Genomic DNA, 20,228 nt, shown 5'->3' on the forward strand with positions numbered 1-20,228 from the left:
CGCCAACGATTTATACAGAAAAACGTCCAAAATTCGAAAATGGTTAAAGTTATTGAACTGACATTCAACACATGTTGATTTAGTATTACTCCTGACATGCTAGAAACGTTTTAGGTTATTTGCTTGATTTTTAAAGTGTTGCGCAACATTTATGACATCAGAGCTAGTTACAGCGGACTGGCTGGCACACAATTGAACGACTGATGTCAATTTACTACAGCGGGAATAGGCTGCTTCCCTACAAGATGTGAACTTTTCATTTCTACATCGAGATCTTCACATGTGCAACTCACGTCCACTTGTGGTTGTCCAAATTTTGATTAAGATGTTTACAGAAAATTTTAAAATACAATTGACAATCCACGACAATGGCAACTTAAAATTTTGAGAAATCACATACCTTTTATACATGTATGGCTTCTCTTCGGTTTAAGTGATACAAACGCTACCTAAGAACACAGAAAATGGCAGAACATAGGAGGTTTTATGTATTACGATCGGCCCATATGTGTAAAGTACAAAATCACAGGTAACTCAGTTTTGTCAAACATGGACATGTGAGGTTTCTCAATATTTCTGTTGCTTTATTGGTATGTCAAAAAGACAACAGTCAGCGTAAAACACTGCCACGATACCTTGTAGCCAGCGAACGCTAAAAGATGTTGTTGTTGTTGTGGTCTTCAGTCCTGAGACTGGTTTGATGCAGATCTCCATGCCAATCTATCCTGTGCAAGCTTCTTCATCTCCCAGTACCTACTGCAACCTACATCCTTCTAAATCTGCATAGTGTATTCATCTCTTGGTCTCCCTCCACGATTTTTACCCTCTACGCTGCACTCCAATGCTAAATTTGTGATCCCTTGATGTTTCAGGACATGTCCTACCAACCGATCCCTTCTTCTAGTCAAGTTGTGCCACAAACATCTCTTCTCCCTAATCCTATTCAATACCTCCTCATTAGTTTCGTGATCTACCCACCTAATCTTCAACATTCTTCTGAAGCACCACATTTCGAAAGCTTCTATTCTCTTCTTGTTAAACTATTTATTTTCCATGTTTCACTTCCATACATGGCTACACTTCATACAAATACTTTCAGAAAAGACTTCCTGACACTTAAATCTATACTCGATGTTAACAAATTTCTTTTCTTCAGAAACGCTTTCCTTGCCATTGCCAGTCTACATTTTATATCCGACCATCATCAGTTATTTTTATCCCTAAATAGCAAAACTCCTTTACTACTTTAAGTGTCTCATTTCCTAATCTAATTCCCTCAGCATCACCCGACTTAATTCGACTACATTCCATTATCCTTGTTTTGCTTTTGTTGATGTTCATCTTATATCCTCCTTTCAAGACACTGTCCATTCCATTCTACTGCTCTTCCAAGTCCTTTGCTGACTCTGACAGAATTACAATATCGGCGAATCTCTAAGTTTGTATTTCGTCTCCCAGGATTTTAATACCTACTCCTAATTTTTCTTTTGTTTCCTTTACTGCTTGCTCAATATACAGATTGAATAACATCGGGGAGAGGCTGCAACCCTGTCTCACTCCCTTCCCAACCACTGCTTCCCTTTCATGCCCCTCGACTCTTATAACTGCCATCTGGTTTCTGTACAAATTGTAAATAGCCTTTCGCTCCCTGTATTTTGCGACTGCCACCTTTAGAATTTGAAAGAGAGTATTCCAGTCAACATTGTCAAATGCTTTCTCTAAGTCTAGAAATGCTAGAAACGTAGGTTCGCCTTTCCTTAATCTTTCTTCTAAGGTAAGTCGTAAGGTCAGTATTGCCTCACGTGTTCCAACATTTCTACGGAATCCATACTGATCTTCGCTGAGGTCGGCTTCTACCAGTTTTCCATTCGTCTGAAAATAATTCGTGTTAGTATTTTGCAGCTGTGACTTATTAAACTGATAGTACGGTAATTTTCACATCCGTCAACACCTGCTTTCTTTGGTATTGGAATTATCCTATTCTTCCTGAAGTCTGAGGGTATTTCACCTGTCTCGTACAGCTTGCTCACCAGATGGTAGAGTTTTGTCAGGACTGACTCTCCCAAGGCCATCAGTAGTTCTAACGGAATGTTGTCTACTCTCGGGGCCTTGTTTCGACTCTGGTCTTTCAGTGATCTGTCAAACTCTTCACGCAGTATCGTATCTCCCATTTCGTCTTGATCTACATCCTCTTCCATTTCCATAATATTGTCCTCAAGTACATCGCCCTTGCATAGACCCTCTATATACTCCTTCCACCTTTCTGCTTTCCCCTCTTTGCTTAGAACTGGGTTTCCATCTGAGCTCTTGATATTCATACAAGTGGCTCTCTTTTCTCCAAAGGTCTCTTTAATTTTCCTGTAGGCTGTATCTATCTTACCCCTAGTGAGATAAGCCTCCACATCCTTACATTTGTCCTCTAGCCATGCCTGCTTAGCCATTTTTCACTTCCTGTCGATCTCATTTTTGAGACGTTTGTATCCCCTTTTGCCTGCTTCATTTACTGCATTTTTATATTTTCTCCTTTCATCAATTAAATTCAATATTTCTTCTGTTACCCAAGGATTTCTACCATCCCTCGTCTTTTTACCTACTTGAGCCTCTGTTGCCTTCACTACTTCATCCCTCAGAGCCACCCATTCGTCTTCTACTGTACTTCTTTCCCCCATTCCTGTCAATTGTTCCCTTACGCTTTCCCTGAAACTCTGTAAAACCTCTGGTTTAGTCAGTTTACCCAGGTCCCATCTCCTTAAATTCCCACCTTTTTGCAATTTCTTCAGTGTTAATCTACAGTTCATAACCAATTTATTGTGGTCAGAGTCCACATCTGCCCCTGGAAATGTCCTACAATTTAAAACCTGGTTCCTAAATCTCTGTCATACCATTATATAATCTATCTGATACCTTTAGTATCTCCAGGAGTCTTCCATGTATACAACATTCTTTTATGATTCTTGAACCAAGTGTTAGCTATGATCGCTAAAAGATAAAAATATAACAGCATGCAATACTACAATTTTAAGTAACAGAATGCGTCATGTTTTGCAGAATTTTACAGTTACAGATGCTAAGCTTTTGAAAGTTTATATGTATGTTGCGAACGCAAGCTAGTCCACAAAGGGAAGGCAAGTAGCTGGAAGCAGAAGGGAAACAAAATAAAGTAAAAATAAAGCTGATACGTTTAAAGTCATCCAATCCTGATAGACTATGATTCACTGAACGAAAATGAGTGATCGCCGTCCGTGAGCCCCTTGAGAATTCGCTGCGATCTGCTCTCGCAGCATGCTTGTCGTAAACCTGTACATGTTATCTGCGTGTGAAAATTGGGAAATTTAGTCTGTTGGTTTAAAGACTGGTCGATGGAAGGAGATCATGAAAGTAAAGTAGGTGTTTGCAAAGTTTCATGAAGCACTGTTGTTTATTAACTTTTTTCCGTTACTCGTTTATTAATTCTTTTCGCCCACGTATACTACCTGTGACACACGTGTCTGCATGCTATAGCATGACCCTCTTCTGTCACGCACGAAAAAGACAAAGAAAGGGGTACAGGTAGAGTGGGAGACAAAGCAGTAAGGGTTGAATGATGTAGCTACACAAGAACAACGGGCATATAATATCGACAGGAGAAATAAAAATGCTATGGTGCTAGCCGGGGAATGACTCTTATTGACATAAAATGAAACACAATGAAAGAGCGCCGAAAGATGAGAAGCGCCTAAGCTGTCAGGGCCGCTTTACTGCGCAGCGCTGCCGCCGCCTGCGCCGCCCACGACTGCCGCCTTTCACCGTATCCCCACCGGCGATCCAACACGTCAGCACCGCTGATGAACACCCAGCAGCTGTTGGCGGCGCGGTTAGGGGGGGGGGGGGGGGGCGGAAAGCAGAGCCGCTGCACGTGCTACCTGGTCTGCAGTTCTCTGGTCTGCGCGGAGTATTACAGAGCTTTTGTTGTCAGCCAAACGCAATACCACGCCGCAGGACGTTGTTTTTGTTCGTGCTGAATTCCAACAGTTCCCTACGCACGTGTCTGTCACTCGTGGTGCTAGCGTATAACAAACGTGTTATCCACATACTCACTGCAATATTCTCTTTCAATGAAGTTCACCACAATGCGTATTATGAAAATGTAAATGTTTTATTATTAGTTTTGCTGACGTTTTCAACACCTCCTTTCTCTTCTCTTCCTAGGTGTATTTTTTTTTTTATTTTTTTTAACGCTCCACTCGACGAGACCGTTTCCAATATTGGTGGTGGAGATAGTTTAAACGTCAGAAGTTCTTCGACAAGAGCAGAGGATTTGAAAGGAAAGTCTTCATACCGAATAACTGTATCAGTGTGTTCGGACCAATATTAAACCTTTCTGCAGTACGTAGTAAGTGTACGTGACAGATATGATGGTGAACTGTCCATCGGATTGCGATGATAAACTCAGCTCCCACTCTTGATGCTTTTGTCGAAAAGTGGACCAAGTGTCGGTGTGAGCTGCAGTCTTCCCTTCCTCCCTCATGTCAATCATCAAGAACACAATAATGAGTTCATACTCCAGATACACACACACACACAGACACCAGCGTCACCCATTTTTAAGGAAGATAAGTTTACTGTTTATGTAAAGACACGTCACCATTTGATTTAATTCTTATATTTCTAAATGCACGAATACGGAATATATGATCGCGTATTAGGCTCTGAGCACTATGGGACTTAACATCTGTGGTCATCAGTCCCGTGGAACTTAGAACTACTTAAACCTAACTAACCTAAGGACAGCACACAACACCCAGTCATCACGATCGCGTACTATATGCTCAGCGGAACATGTTCTGCTCTTGCAGGAGCACCTTTCTTCGTTCAGTATAACTTCCTTCCATGCAAAAGTGAATAAATCAGTAGAACAACAAAATCTGACATTAGAAAGGTGCATTGTGAAAGAGCGATAATTTCTTTTACGTTTGAAGTTAAAAGCATTTAGCCTTTACTGGTTTAATCAGAACAAAGTAATCAGTTTACATAGATAGAACACAACTCCTCAAACCCTAGTTAAAGAACGTGCAATGGAACACAAACTGACCGTATCAATCTACCTGTTGGTACTGCATCTACGAGGTCCATTCGCACAACATCGACCTGTTAAACTTACTTTCCCCCGACTACAGTGCAGTTGCCAGTAAGCTGGGTTCCAAAATACAAACTCTGAATACGAATTACTCTAAAACGACAACACCCTGGACGAGAACTGGCACATTTATAAGTTAATGAGAAAGAAATGTAATGAAATCTAAATATATTTTCAAGGCCCAGAGATCTCCAACTAGATCTGTGTACTACCTCCAATTTAGCCTGCCCGGTTGGCAGTGCGGTCTAACGCACGGCTTTCCGGGCGGGAAGGAGCACCTGGTCCCCGGCACGAATCCGCCCAGCGGATTTGTGTCGAGGTCCGGTGAACCGGCCAGTCTGTGGATGGTTTTTAGGTGGTTTTCCATCTGCCTCGGCGAATGCGGGCTGGTTCCCCTTATTCCGCCTGAGTTACACTATGTCGGTGATAGCTGCGCAAACAAGTTCTCGGCGTACGCGTACACCACCATTACTCTACCACGCAAACATGGGGGTTACACTCGTCTGGTGTGAGACGTTCCCTAGGAGGGGGGGGGGTCCACTGGGGATCGAACCGCACAATAACCCTGTGTTCGGTGGGGGCCGGTGGAGGGGTGAAGTGGACTGCGGTAGTCATCGTGGGGTTGTGGACCACTGCGGCTGCGGCGAGGACGGAGCCTCTCCGTCGTTTCTAGGTCCCCCGTTAACATACAGTACAATACAATACCTCCAATTTGGAAGGGGTACAATCGTTAAATCATGTGTGCAGAGCTAAAATTTCATTTATCAAAGTAAGCCATGTCGTCCCACTTACTGACATGAATTGAGATGATGCTGTATAGCACCTGTTAAGCTTTGCTCATTCTCCATCATCGTCTAAGTCTGTGTGCTCTGTCTCAAATCAAAATATCCTTTCTGATCACCTATCACGGCCTGTATAATTTTTTATACGTTGTTACCTCGCTATGAGCTAAACCAAGCTTATTACGCTTGGAGCAACCGTTTATCTCTAGTCCCATCTCTTTGAACACCCGGTGAGCTCTCTCTTAACAAATGGCATGTAGCCTTCCACTAATCACCTCCCTGGACTGTAGTGACATCCGACAGCCCACTTTATTCATCCTTCTCTCAATGTAATGGCCTTGCTCTCCGAATGATTCAAGAAATAATATATTCTACCTCCTAACTCTGATGACATGTATTTATTTAATGGACTATTTTTCTTTACCGTCTTCAGCGGATTGGAATGATGGACCAGGTCATAGCTTAGGGGGCGTGTCCCCTACAAATTACGCAGTATCGTTATTTATGTCCCTTCCAAACTTCCTAGCATAGTACTGCCAACTGCAGCAATGATGACTTGAGTTTCTGTGCGTCTGTTCCTACCTGCGCTACAACGGCTTCACGCGGCGAGTGCTGGTTACCGTAAATTTTGTCAATTAACCTCAATCAAAAATTGAAATTCCTCGCAATGCCAAGTTTGGATCAAGGCACGGTTTTCACTAATTTTTAATTAATAAAGATTGAAATCGGCTTTTGCCGGCCGGGGTGGCCGAGCGGTTCTAGGCGCTACAGTCTGGAACCGCGCGAACGCTACGGTCGCAGGTTCGAATCGTGCCTCGGGCATGGATGTGTGTGATGTCCTTAGGTTAGTTAGGTTTAATTAGTTCTAAGTTCTAGGGAACTCATGACCTCAGAAGTAAAGTCCCATAGCGCTCAGAGCCATTAGAACCATTTTTCAAATCCATTTACATAACTTTCCATCTGTTTTCTTCTCTTAATAATTGTAAACTGGATTTTTTTTTAAACCTGAAGTGAGCGAGCCCGCTGAGATGACACAACACTGCTATGTCTCAGTCGAAATAGGAGTGAGCTTTCAAATAGCTACCTGCAGGTATAATATTGTGTGGTTACTGTTGTATAAATGTTGTTAAAATTGGAGTTATTGCTCTATTTTAAAGTTAATTTCTACTTTGAATTCGATTAAGAAAAGAATTTCGTCGTAAAATGTGACTGAGTAACAGACAACGAGGGGCTAAATGAAACGTGTTTGGATGCCAACGGATCAATTTGTGAAGCCTTGAATGACTTATAGCAGTATCGATAGACCTCTCACTACACCAAAGAAAGTCCTGTCACGTGTAAAGGCTGTCCATGGTACTAAAATTGGTGTTGGGAACCTCTTGGATGACACAGGAAGCAAGTAAAAGCATAATTGCTGAACGCTATTTTCCAATTTTCCATTAGTAAGTAAAATAAAAGACTACTTTCCCAGGCTACTTCTCACACCTGTGCAAAGACATACGCTTTAGTGTCAGTGAAGTTAAGAAACAGGTAAGACCGCTAAAATTTCAGAAGGCTTTAGAGCCAGATGGAATCCTTGTCAAAATCTAAACAGAACTTTCAACTGAATTAGCTTCCATTAGCCCTTGAACGAATATCTGTGCCCACTAATTGGATGTGCAGCTGTAATCTATGTGGAGGGAGGGTAGCAGAAGTGATCCACAAAACTGTTGTCCATCAATTGTATAATCGTGATCTCAAACATATTGAGCTATATTGAACAGAATTATCTCTACCATGCCAACCAGTGTGAGTTCTGAAACATACGGAGATCGTTCTGTGATTCACGGACCAAGCTAACTGAGTGGATGCAGTGTTTCTTTGACTCAAAAAATGATTTGACTCAGTACTTCTTCAACGCCTATTAAAGAAAATGAATGACATGGCGTGTAAAACGATTTTTGTGATTCGACTGAGGTTCCCTGGCACTGAATATTATCTAAGATGTAGAATCACCAAAGCAGTTGGAAGTAACTTCAGGACCAACACAGGTAGGTTTGTCGAGAAGCTTGTTCATCGTGTTTGTTAATGACTTGGCAGAAAATATGGATAACAGTTTAAGCCTATTTTCTAATGATGAAGTTATCTTTAACGTAGCTCTATTTGTAAAGAAATTTTCAGATCATCTTAAGATTTCAAAATGGTGCAAATATCCCTACTAGTTTCATGTTGTACACGTCACGAAACGCAAGAATGTAATACCATATGACTACAAAATAAAAATGTCCCAACGAATGAATAAATTAAATGGAAAGGTCACATGTAGTCAATCTTAGTTACGTGGGAGACTCCCGTTCATTGACAGGATATTGCGACAGAGTGGTCAGTGTAGAAACCGAAAGACACCATTGTGTTCGTCGTCTAGTTGCTTACCCGTTGTGATAGTCGCGTAATCTCCTATCTATCTGAAAACTACCATTTCCATCCAGGATGGCGGCTTCCAAAATGGCCACCATGCTCGTAAAATAACCTCACAAGATTTCTCCCGTTTTCTTTTCACACCTGTTTTTGTTGAACAAGGGTGATTTCCGACTGACTGACCACCCTTCAGGGATATTTTTCGGCCTCTACGTATAGTTTCAGTAGAGACTGTGAAGACTCATTTCAGTGTTTACAGAGGCATCTGAACAATCTTTCTTCAGTCGCTCCATATGCGTTTGAAACGAAAAAACATAATAACAAGTTGTGGCATCTTAAATATCTTCTGTCACTTACGTTAATATGGTTTTCAGGATATGTATGTAGGTATAGAACTGACTGATCCTTTAGGTTGTGAGGAGTTGTCTATATTGTGTGGTGTGCTAATTTTTACCGCCGCTATAAATTTGGTTACCTCCCGTACTGACCGAAATTTAGCAATGTCGGCATAGACTACGTCCTTCTTCGAGCCACATGGTCAGGTAAGTACTGTTGTGTATAGAGGAAAATGTTCTCGGAAGAGAGCGTTGAATTTGTTGTTGTTATCATCCAACGTTTTTGTGTATGGCGAAGGGAATTGCTGTTCAAGGTGAGTCGCAACATAATGCTTTACATGGGAGAATATAAATGAAATAGTCTCAGGTTCCAGCCAGTTAGGAACCTGTATTCTTTGTTGTTCGTTGTAGGAAAACGATGATGAGAAAAACGCGGCGTAGCTTGTAATGTACCGCTACAAGTTTACGATACTATTCTTGCTCGTATAGTGCAACATAACTTTTAGAAGTTACGTGGTGAATAATGAGATGTGTTCCTTATGCTAAGTCATTAATTAAACAATTATTTTGTATCGCAGTATGACCACAGAAAGGCTTTACGTGAAATGGGACCCAGATGAACAGAATTTATCTGTAACATTATATCTAAATGGAGACCATGGATTAAATGAATGCGCCCGCATACTAAACGTGCAAAAGTCGACGATTATGAGGGATGTTGAAAATGAAAACGAAAATGCAAATTGGGGTTTAAAATTTTTTTCCGGGTAAAGGAAGATGAAAGCGAATTGGGAGGGCATATTCTGACATTAGAAAAGATGGCGTTCGGTTTAAGGGTACAAAAACGTAAGATATCTCACGTTCGACGTTGCAAAAGGAAGAGGATTGCCCCATTATTTTGAGGCGGATAAACCCTGTCAGGCAAAATTTGGGAGAAAGGGCAAGAGCTACGTTTTAATTCCGGAAAATAGTGATGCAGGAACTAAAATACGGAATACTTTTTTAGATTATTACATTTCTTTAATCTCAGGCACATAGCTTACAATGTCGAGCCGAAACATTGTGACCAAGTGCTTAAAATTTCGTTTGTGTATTTTTGGGACGAAATACGTCACTTATTTTCGTATCAGACAGCTGACAGTTTATTGGTAGGTTTTTGGAGGTATGCGGCATTAGATGTCTGCGCACAGATCATGTAATGCGCGTAAATAACAAGCAGCTGATTTGCGTACGCAGCGATGGCACCAGATAGCAACCGGAATGGGTTCCATCTCATTTACATCATGTGAATTTGGTCACCGAGACATCAACGTGAGCCCAGTATAATGCTTCTCAAACCACTGTAGTACGATTCTGGCTCCGCGATACGGACAATTATACTGCTCAAAGAAGGAATCGCCGTCGGGGAAGACATCGAGTGTGAGGGGACGCAGGTGGTTCGCAGCTGTCAGCGTGTCCTTGGTTACTACCACAGGTACCATGCAAGCGCAGGAGAATGTGTACGGTAGCATAATACCGCTCCCATCAGCCTGGACCCGTGGGGCACTTCACGTTTCGAGCCACCGTTTAACGCGATGACGCCATTCATAGAGACGACCACCGACCTTATGTAGCAAAAATGTGATTCACCCGAAGCGCTGACACGTTTCCATTGATCGATGGCCGAATCCCAATAGTCCGGTGTCACTGCAATCGTAAATGACGATGTCGTTGCATCAACATGCGAACACGTAGGGGTGATCTGCTGTGGTGCTCCGTATTCAGCGCTGTACGACGAACGGTTGAAACGTCCCCTTAGAAAAATTAATGAATTACTGTGCTGGTAAACTCCTTACGTTATTTGATTTTCAAACAGCTGAGCAGAACTGAACGTACTCAGACATTTCGCTCTTTACTTATTCTGATCAACACTAAACTGACACACAATATTTTTAGCGCAACGCAATCTGACTTTCTAAGATCCCTACAAAAGAATTTCCCTGACTAACAATAACCTATACCTTTCACAAATCACTTACCTCACAAAAATCGTCGTTACTCGAACTACTGCAATACGGCGAGCGCCACTACTGCCAGCTAAATAAAATATTCAAATTACTGAAGGCACTAACTACTGATAGGCATAGTTAGCAAATGAAAGATTTTGATAAATAACAAACAATGTATTTACCTTAATAGTGTTCAAAAATCATAATATATACACTGCTGGCCACCGTAAATGCAACACCCTGAAGGAAGCATCCGAATCAAGTGAAATATACACCATGGGTTTGCAGCGATGAGATATGCAACTGATTAGAATTTCAGCGCAGACGCACATCACGCCCGCCTGTGGCGCCACCTCATAGCGCCATCTCCAACAATGGCGGCTACTCTGGCGACTGATTCTGGCAGGAACCACATGTCACAGACGTCTGTAAACGTAATCATTTGATACTTGGTCAACATGTTATCTACAAAATAAATCTTGTTGTGCTACCTCTTGTCTTTCTTGGTGTTGCATTTACGGTGGCCAGCAGTGTATATAGCAGTTCATGACATCCAGTCTCATAAATTTACTGTCTCTGATGGACACACGTCCAGATCATCCGCTCTCAAAACTCCGCCATTTCTCTCCGCCACATCCACCGCAGCTGGATTTTACAAATAGTTTTGGGCCATGGCCAATAGAGATTTGAAAAAATTTTTCGTAATTACAATAACAAAGATATCAAATGCAAACACTTATTGATACACTGTTGGTCAAAATCAAAGATTTTCTCACTGTCCATAAAGACAGTCCTGATCATTCACCATAGTATTAATTACAATTTTATGCACAAAGTCTGAGCAGTAAAAGAAAATGCGCATGGCAGTAGTGGATTTCCATGCAGTCTTGAAGAACTAGTGTTGTCCTTCCAAAGCAAAGACAGTGCTGACTGTTGACATGCAGAGAGGTAATGGGCTACAACAGAGCAAACCCACAGCAGAATCAGCTATAGTTTTGAAGAATATTGGTAGGTAGGTCATCACAGAGCAGACCCACTGTAGTCCTGGTAGAGATTACGGTATTGGTGCGCCACCAGAGGCGCAGACCCACTGCAGTCCTTGTAGAAGTAATGGTATTGGTGGGCCATCAAATGTGCAGACCCCCTTCAGTCCTTGTAGAGACGGCCAGGAGCCATTTGTTGCGACTGTGCAGGTGCACAATCACCATCGAAGAATCTTTTACTATATAGCAAGTCCATAAACCACTCCTTGTGCACTCACAAAGTTTTTGGAATTATCCTTAGAACCAGAAATGCTGTTAACCAGTCCCTTGCTGAATTATGAACACACGTGCAAACACTAACAGTCCCAACTTCACATCTATTGTGCATATACTATGACCAACAGAAACGTGTGCAGTGAAATGAAACTTCAGTTGAAGAACTGGTGTGTATACAATTATAAATTTAGGACATGAGAATACAATTACAAAGGTACAAAATACATATTTAAAGAACACAATAGTACAGAGAACATTTGTAGTTACACAGGCTTTACAAAAGAATGGAAATAAACATTTACATCAGCATTACAGGAATTATGACATAAGTAAATATATAAAATAATGAGAATAGTTTTCGAAACATTAATTTCACAAATGAGCAGTGAAACAGAACAGAATTAATAATGTCTATAAACATTTTTACAAAGAAAATAACATATTATTAATGCAAATTATATTTGGGGATAACAGTATTCCTCATCATAGTAAATGTAGCTTAGTATTAGAAAAATTCTACAACATAAATCTCATTAGCTATACACATAAAGGCAGAAAAACCACAAATACACAAGAGTACACAAACACATAGAGGAATAATACAAAAGGATAGGACAGGGTTTGTTTTCAGTACGACATTTGGTACTGCAGACCAACCCAAAACTTCATTTCATACATGTTTCCTCTTATTTCACCTTTTTTTAATACCTTGTCAATGCATTTCTTCCAATTCATCACAACTCATTCTCTTATATAGCCTACCCCCTCTTAAGCTATCTAAATCTACTGAGCTCAGATGCTAAACTATTGGACGAGGCAATGCAGCGGCACAAAACAATTAACGCAAACAGCAATGACAAAAAATCCAAATTGGCAAAGCAAGCAGCAATAAATATAAATTAGGAAAGCAAATGCAACATTATCACTAATATGAGCCAATGTGCAGCAGAAAGTAAAATGAATCAGTAGTAAACCTGGCTTAATACAATGTAAAATTCAGTAGTACTATACCTGGCAAACAACAGCAGCAAATGCTATAACTTATACCTAAACATGCAAAGCTCAAGCAGAAAAGATATTACAGTAAAAGTGGCCATGTTTAATACCTATGTCACATCTTAATACTAGAGTGATGCAACACGATAACTTACTCTAGCAGACAAGTCACCAAATCGTAAAAAAATTATTTATGCAATTCCTGTGTAGGGAAATGTCTATTTGTGTTCCCTTTTTTTAAAGAAAGTAGATCATAAAATTATTGTGTAACGGATTTGTAGACAGAAAACATTTAAATTAGTACATCTATAAAATTTTATATTAACCAATGCTGCAGTGCTGCTACAAACAAGATATTGAACAAAATAGGCAAATATGTACAAAGGAAGGCATGAAACATCATTCGCTAGGCATATGGCATTTCATAAGTCAGTAGAAAGTCTCTCAACTGTCGTAGAAAGACACTTGTCATAATCAGGTGTGCAGATGTATGAATATTTCCCATCAATTCATAAGCATTTCAGTAAGTAGCACAAAGTACGATATGTTTCCAAGTAATGAGCGTGTCGTATTTGCGATGCTTTCTACAAAGGAATGTCAATAGCGAGGTTAATGGCCTCTTTTTTCTCCACCTAATGGCTTTCTTTCCAGGCAGGTGGCACAGCTGGGCGCCCACGACGCATTACGTGAAGGTCACTTAACTATCTTACCGAAATATTTACAGCAGTAAATATTTACAGCAGTACAGTCTCATATAAAAAAATTTCACAGATCGAGAATTTACGTTACAAATGTGTAGAAACAAAATCCTGTAAATATAAAAGTGTCCAAAAAATTTTCGATAGCATTGTGATACATTCACGCATATACACACAATTCATAACATTTAAAGTACGATTCTTGGTTTCCAACATCCTTTTCCACAAATCAGAGTCCCTAATGACTACTCATTATTTCTTACCTTATTACACATATACATATTCGCCTACACTTCATCAATATTTCATAATAATAAATACGTAGCATAATCATATTCCTCATATAGCATCAGCTTATTGGTCATAGACATACCTTAACACCATAATACACATCGTCATCATAATAATAACATCATAAGACCTCAGTCAAATCTCAAAATCGTCATACCTTCCTCCAATAATTTCAAAACCTAAAAAATTCTCTGCTCATTTCAGTAGTGTCATCTACGTCAAACATACTTTAAAACTCATGATACCATACCAAATACATCATTCAAAGCTGTCATAGTATCACAATGGTTCTGAAAAATGTATGAACAGTTCACAAAGTATAGACAAAATATAATTTCATAAGTGTGAAGTTATCCAACTGTGTAACTACGTAAACATCTGTCACTGATGTAGTAAAAAAAATCTTTGTCTCTCTCAGTTAAATGATCAGATAACTGTGTAATTATGTGTTAGAGAAATATGGTACCGATGTGTAAAGTTGTATAAGCAAATACAGTATTAGCTAGGGCTCCTTGTGCTTGCCAAACACATGGTACACAAAGTAAGTGTGTACCCCCCTGAGGATTAATGGAATTATACCCTCAGGTGTTACAGATTACAGCAATGGAATGAAATGTATCACGGAAAACCTTTGTATCTTTGCCATTTAAAAATCTTTAAAAATAAATGTTGTAAGTAGAAAATTAATCACTCAAATGCGTGTCCTGTAGCGCTAAATGTGCGTTTTGCTTTAAGATAATTCTGTGGAAGTGTCGTAGTTATCGTCCTCTGTAAGCAAAGTTCTGCTGAAGTCAAAGTACTCACCTCATCATAAACAAAAGTGAAATGCTTTGCGTATAGATATCGTAGTTATTACGCTTATTGCTGTGATGAAGAAGGTACTGTACTGTAACGCATGGTTTTGCTACGGAAAAGACAGTCTCATTGTAGCTATGCCACAAAAGTTACTACTAAAACATGTTCTACTTTCTACAATAATACAGAAAAACTGTGCAGATATAAAACAGACACACTGCAAAAGCAACAATGTAAATTGTCACTCATTAGTAGCGTCGTGATCTAATCGTGTACCTGTCACATTAACCTGTGTCATCTGGTGTCTCTCAGAAAGTACTTTAAATCCAGAAAGTACTTTCAAGTAAACCAAACTGTTGCATTAAAGTCTCATTAGCATTACCAGTATATGTTCTAAGAATGTGAGCCTTATAGTCGTTATGTAATCGTGCAACTAACAAGCAAGAGTGTACACACACAATAACACTGTGGCGTCTGTTCACTATAACAATGCATTTGTAATTACTGTCTAAATATGTTCCCTAGGTTCTAGACTGGATAGTTTATTTTAAAACATAGTTGCATATTAACAGTTTGTAAGTGTGACAAAGAGTACTAGTAATGTGAGGTGAAAAGTTTTATGGCAAAGACAAAATTAAAAAGCAGATTATCTTTCAATAAACGGTTTTACATGTGAAATGTTGTGCAATACTTTACCCTTTCTAGTGCGCAGAGTTTCAACTTCAAAGCAATTGTCATGTTGTATACGTCGGTAAGAAATGCTAAAACTTTTCTCAAGGTTAGCGTCTATATTATTTTCCTCTGAGCCAGCCGGCGCACGTGGCTGCCTGCAGTGCAAGTCATTGTCTGTCTCTTTGTTGGTGCGCGTCGTTATTGGGATTAGGAGACCTAACTTCTACAAATTCACCTTGTCGAGATGGCCCTGCACTGTTTGAATCCCGCCACTTCTGATGTAATTCAGGTCTGTCGTTACGATTATATCATCTGTCGTCATGTCGGTAGATTCCATAATTTCGTTCTTGTCGGTCATGTGGTGGAGAATTTCGCCCTGAATCGTAACTGCGCGCTGAACTGTTGCGTCTGAACTTATTCTGTCTCCCTTGATAATAATTATTTTGGTTCCCATATTGTCTGTTTCTCTAATTGTCTCTGTGATAGTCACTACCACGGAGAGGTGATCTTTCCCTGTAATTATTACTACTCTGCCAACGGTTGTCATATGGGTGGTGTCTGTTTTGGTCACGATTTATATTGTAAGAATAGCCTTGTCGTGTCCAGTTATTATTGCTTTCATCGCGGCATTGTGACGAATGTGACCTGCAATTGTGTTTCTGTTTTCGGGTCCCGCAATTGTCAGTGTCGATTTCTAATTCTTGTAAGAGTCTCTGAAAAGCTTCAATGTCGTCTTTGCAACGTCCTGCCAAAATAATATGTCGTAAATGATCAGGCAATTTGATTAAGCAAATGTGGATGAGTTCTGAGGGGCTGTATGGGTTTGAAAGATACTGATTCATATGCAACATGTCTTCAAAATATTTCACAAGACTGGAAAATTTAGATTGTTCGAAATGTTTCATCATTATGATGCTATGTTTTACTCGGTCTTGTGTAGCTTGAGACGAATATGCTGAGAGGAACGCATGATAAAATTCGTCTTCACTGTGACAATCGTGAATGACCGATCGCATTCTTACAGTTGGTTCATTCTCTAAATAGCCACACATAAATTCTAAACTGTGCTCTAATGACCAGTTAGGAGGAAAACAATGAGAGAATTGATGAAGCCACGCTTGTGGATGAATGTCGTTGCCGTAATTCTTAAATGTTTTGAATTTATGCATAGTAATAAACAGCTTATTGTCAAAATCATCATACCGGCGAGTCGCATATCGCTCATTGTTACTTCGTTTCGGCGGTTCCATCTGATAATTCCCTGTAGCTTGCCAATTTTTTTCATGATTTCCGAAGTGCCCTGTGTTAGTATTATGTCGCTGTTCCGTATTTCTGTGTCCCTATTGCCATGCTGGAGTGCGAGTCTCCTCTGAAATATGTAATTCTTGTATTATTTGTGCCAATTGATCTTGTACTTCCCGGATTTCTCTTAGGTGTTGCGTATTAATTTGATTCTGATTTTGTTTGAATTTCTTAATGTGTTCATACTCTTCTATGTCTGTGAAGGCTACAGGTCTTGTGTCATTCAGATCATCATCCACCTTTGTAGATAAGTTAGTGAACTGATCCGAAAGTTCGGCTACTTTCTCCGATAGTGAACTTATTTCCTCAGTGTGTTTTTCGGAACCAAGTTTCAGAGTGTCCATCTGTGTTGATATCTTTTCTACTGTGTCCTTTAAGTTTTCCTGAGTTCTTGCAAGTTGCGTAACCGAATCGTTAGATGCAACTGAATCAATTTTAGCCTGCAAGATGTCGTGATTTTCATGAACAATAGTTTGCAATTCATTTATGGCTGCTTCGTAATTCTGTAATGCATTTTCATGACGATAAAGAATAGGTTCAAAATGCTTACAAATTTGTGTTTTTACGTCATTACAGACTTTTTGACATTTCGATTCAAGTAACTCAGCAGTTAAATCTTCACGTGTTTGTTCAAGCGTGGTGTCTAACTTTTGAACTGTTGCTGTGTTTGTCTCTGATTTTGTTCAATTGTGTCTACTTTTGAAGATTTTATCCTATTTGTTGCAATAATTGTAATACCAATGGACTGGTGTCTGAAACATGTTCCGAAGTGCTATTCGGCAGTGCATTTGAACCGGCAATATTCGCATTTTGAAAAGCAGAAAATATGTCCTGACTTATTTGAGAAAACGGTGGGGACCCAAAACCTGAATCTACAGTATTTGCGAGATTGTGTCCTGTCATTTCGGATTCCTGAGGCGAGCTGTTGCCGACCGATCGATCGATAATGCTTCCCTGTTCACTAATTGTTTCACTGTCTACGCCATTATTTGCAGCCCGCTCTATTTCCATATGGACAATTACCAAATTACTACTTTGAACATTACTTAATTCATTAATCGGCGGCGCTAACACACTGCTTTCGTCTTATCTGCCATTTCTCAGTTTACTTTGGAGACTAGTATTACGTTTTTCACACGCCATTATTGTCGCAACATTTCACACGATAAAACAGAAAAGCACAATTAGAAGAGCAAAATAAGGAAACACATTAACATCCCACTGAAAATAAAGTCTAGTAAATTTCAAGCGCAGCTGCGAAATACTTGGTGCAAATCTACATGCGTGCCACAACTGTTTTACTGTACAACAATGAAAAACTACAACTACAAAGGAAATTTCCTCTATAATTACGCGCTAGCAATAAACAATAGCTACACTAATTACAGAAATTACAAGAAAAAATCAGAAGATTCCAGTAAGGTATCCTCGGCTAGGGGTCGACATATGAAACGTCCCCTTAGAAAACTTAATGAATTACTGTGCTGGTAAACTCCTTATGTTATTTGATTTTCAAATAGCTGAGCAGAACTGAACGTACTCAGACATTTCACTCTTTACTTATTTTGATCAAAACTAAACTGACACACAATATTTTTAGCGCAACGCAATCTGACTTTCAAAAATCCCTACAAAAGAATGGCCCTGACTAACAATAACCTATACCTTTCACAAATCACTTACCTCACAAAAATCTTCGTTACTCGAACTACTGCAATACAGCGAGAGCCACTACTGTCACCTAAATAAAAGATTCAAATTATTGAAGGCACTAACTGCTGAATGGCATAGTTTAAATGAAAGATTTTGATAGAGAACAAACAATGTATTTACCTTAATAGTGTTCAAAAGTCATAATATATATATATAGCAGTTCAAGACATCCAGTCTCACAAATTTACTTTCTCTGATGGACACACGTCAAGATCATCCACTCTCAAAACTCCGCCATTTCTCTCCTCACATCCACCACTGCTGGCGGCTCACCTCCATCAGCGCAACGCTACTTGCTGTTAACAGCCAACTGCCCAACACTACAACATCAAATTCCAACAATGCAAACCAGCCACAGACTGCACACAGCACAGCCAGTGATTTTCATACAGAGCGCTACGTGGCGTTACTAATATAAAAAAATAAGCAGCCTTCTTACACGGTATGCTCCGAAATACCTGTGCGTGCACTAGCATTGTGCTCTTTCGGCAGAGATGTCACAGATCACCATCCGTCCTAATTTATAGAGCAGACAGGACGCCGGACGGCACGTTCTGTGGAGAGTGGTGAACATCCAACGCTTTAGCGTCTGGTGGTAATTTCACTGTTCTTATATGTCTTTCCGTAGATGCTCACGATTTGAACATTCGACTAGCTTCACTGTTTCGAGGCAGTCGTTCACAGGTTCTGCGAAATCATAATCTGCCTTTATCAAAGTCGCTTATATCGATGGATTTCCCATCTGCGACCCATATATTCGCTGGGGTGATCCACCATCCCTGTCTGCTTCGCACACATCCTTTTGTTACCCCCCGCGTCACCTGTGCTGATATATTCGCTGGGGTGATCCACCATCCCTGTCTGTTTCGCGCACATCCTTTTGTTACCCCCGCGTCACCTGTGCTGATCAGTGTTTAAGGACGGGACGATTTACACACCCACTAGTACCAATTAGGAAACTAACACCCAATTTTCACCATATGCAGACGCTTTGAAAATTAAGTGTACTGTTTTTATTTATCGCAGAATTTCCAGTCTTTGAACTGTATAGCAAGAACGTCATTCTGCAGATGAGGATTGCATTGCTTAAGTAATTGTGTGCCACACTGTTTGGACTGAAATAACTAAAACTACAAAGTTTTACAACTAAGCCCACTCTCCTCTACATGTATTTGTAATAATTTGTTGGCTTTATTTGTAGCTTGACTCTCATCTTTTGAATCTGCAAAGATTTTGCTTTATTTCGGCGTCGAACTACGACGTAAAAGTTACGAAATGTGAACATTACACGGTCGTATGTAATTTTATAAAATTTAAGCTACACACAGAGTAACATTGCCTAAGGATCTGCACAGGCTACACTAAACGGAAGCACTTGATAACACCTTCGAAAAGGCTTTCACTAAACTAGCTTACACCACGTAGGGAACCACACAAAATAGAGTCTCCCCAACTACCATCAATGCCAAATGGTCCGTGTACATTATATAGTTTTGTTGTTGCATACTCTGTAGCTTACATGTAGACCTATCCAAGGGATACACTTCCGTTTTGATCGACTTCAAAAGGGTTGTAATGTTGAGCTGAATAAGAGGTATTTATTTTATACCGTTAGAGCTGATACACCTTCCTGAAAGACATTTCTGAATGAATACCGTGAAAAGATGGCAGATAGTAAAAAAACTTCAAATAAAAGTTCTATGGAGTTCAATGCATTTTCACAAAAGTGTACGCAGATTTGTCGAAATTTTTAATCCCTCCTGTCCCACTATTTTTTTTTCCATTTCGTCATTTGAATAACAACATAACGTAAAGCATCTTTAATGGCAAATTCAGTCATACGAGATGAAGTGATGTTTCGAAGACATATTTGTCGGAAATAAG

Source organism: Schistocerca nitens, chromosome 6 (genome assembly GCF_023898315.1).
Source record: "Schistocerca nitens isolate TAMUIC-IGC-003100 chromosome 6, iqSchNite1.1, whole genome shotgun sequence".
NCBI classification, from domain to species: domain Eukaryota; kingdom Metazoa; phylum Arthropoda; class Insecta; order Orthoptera; family Acrididae; genus Schistocerca; species Schistocerca nitens.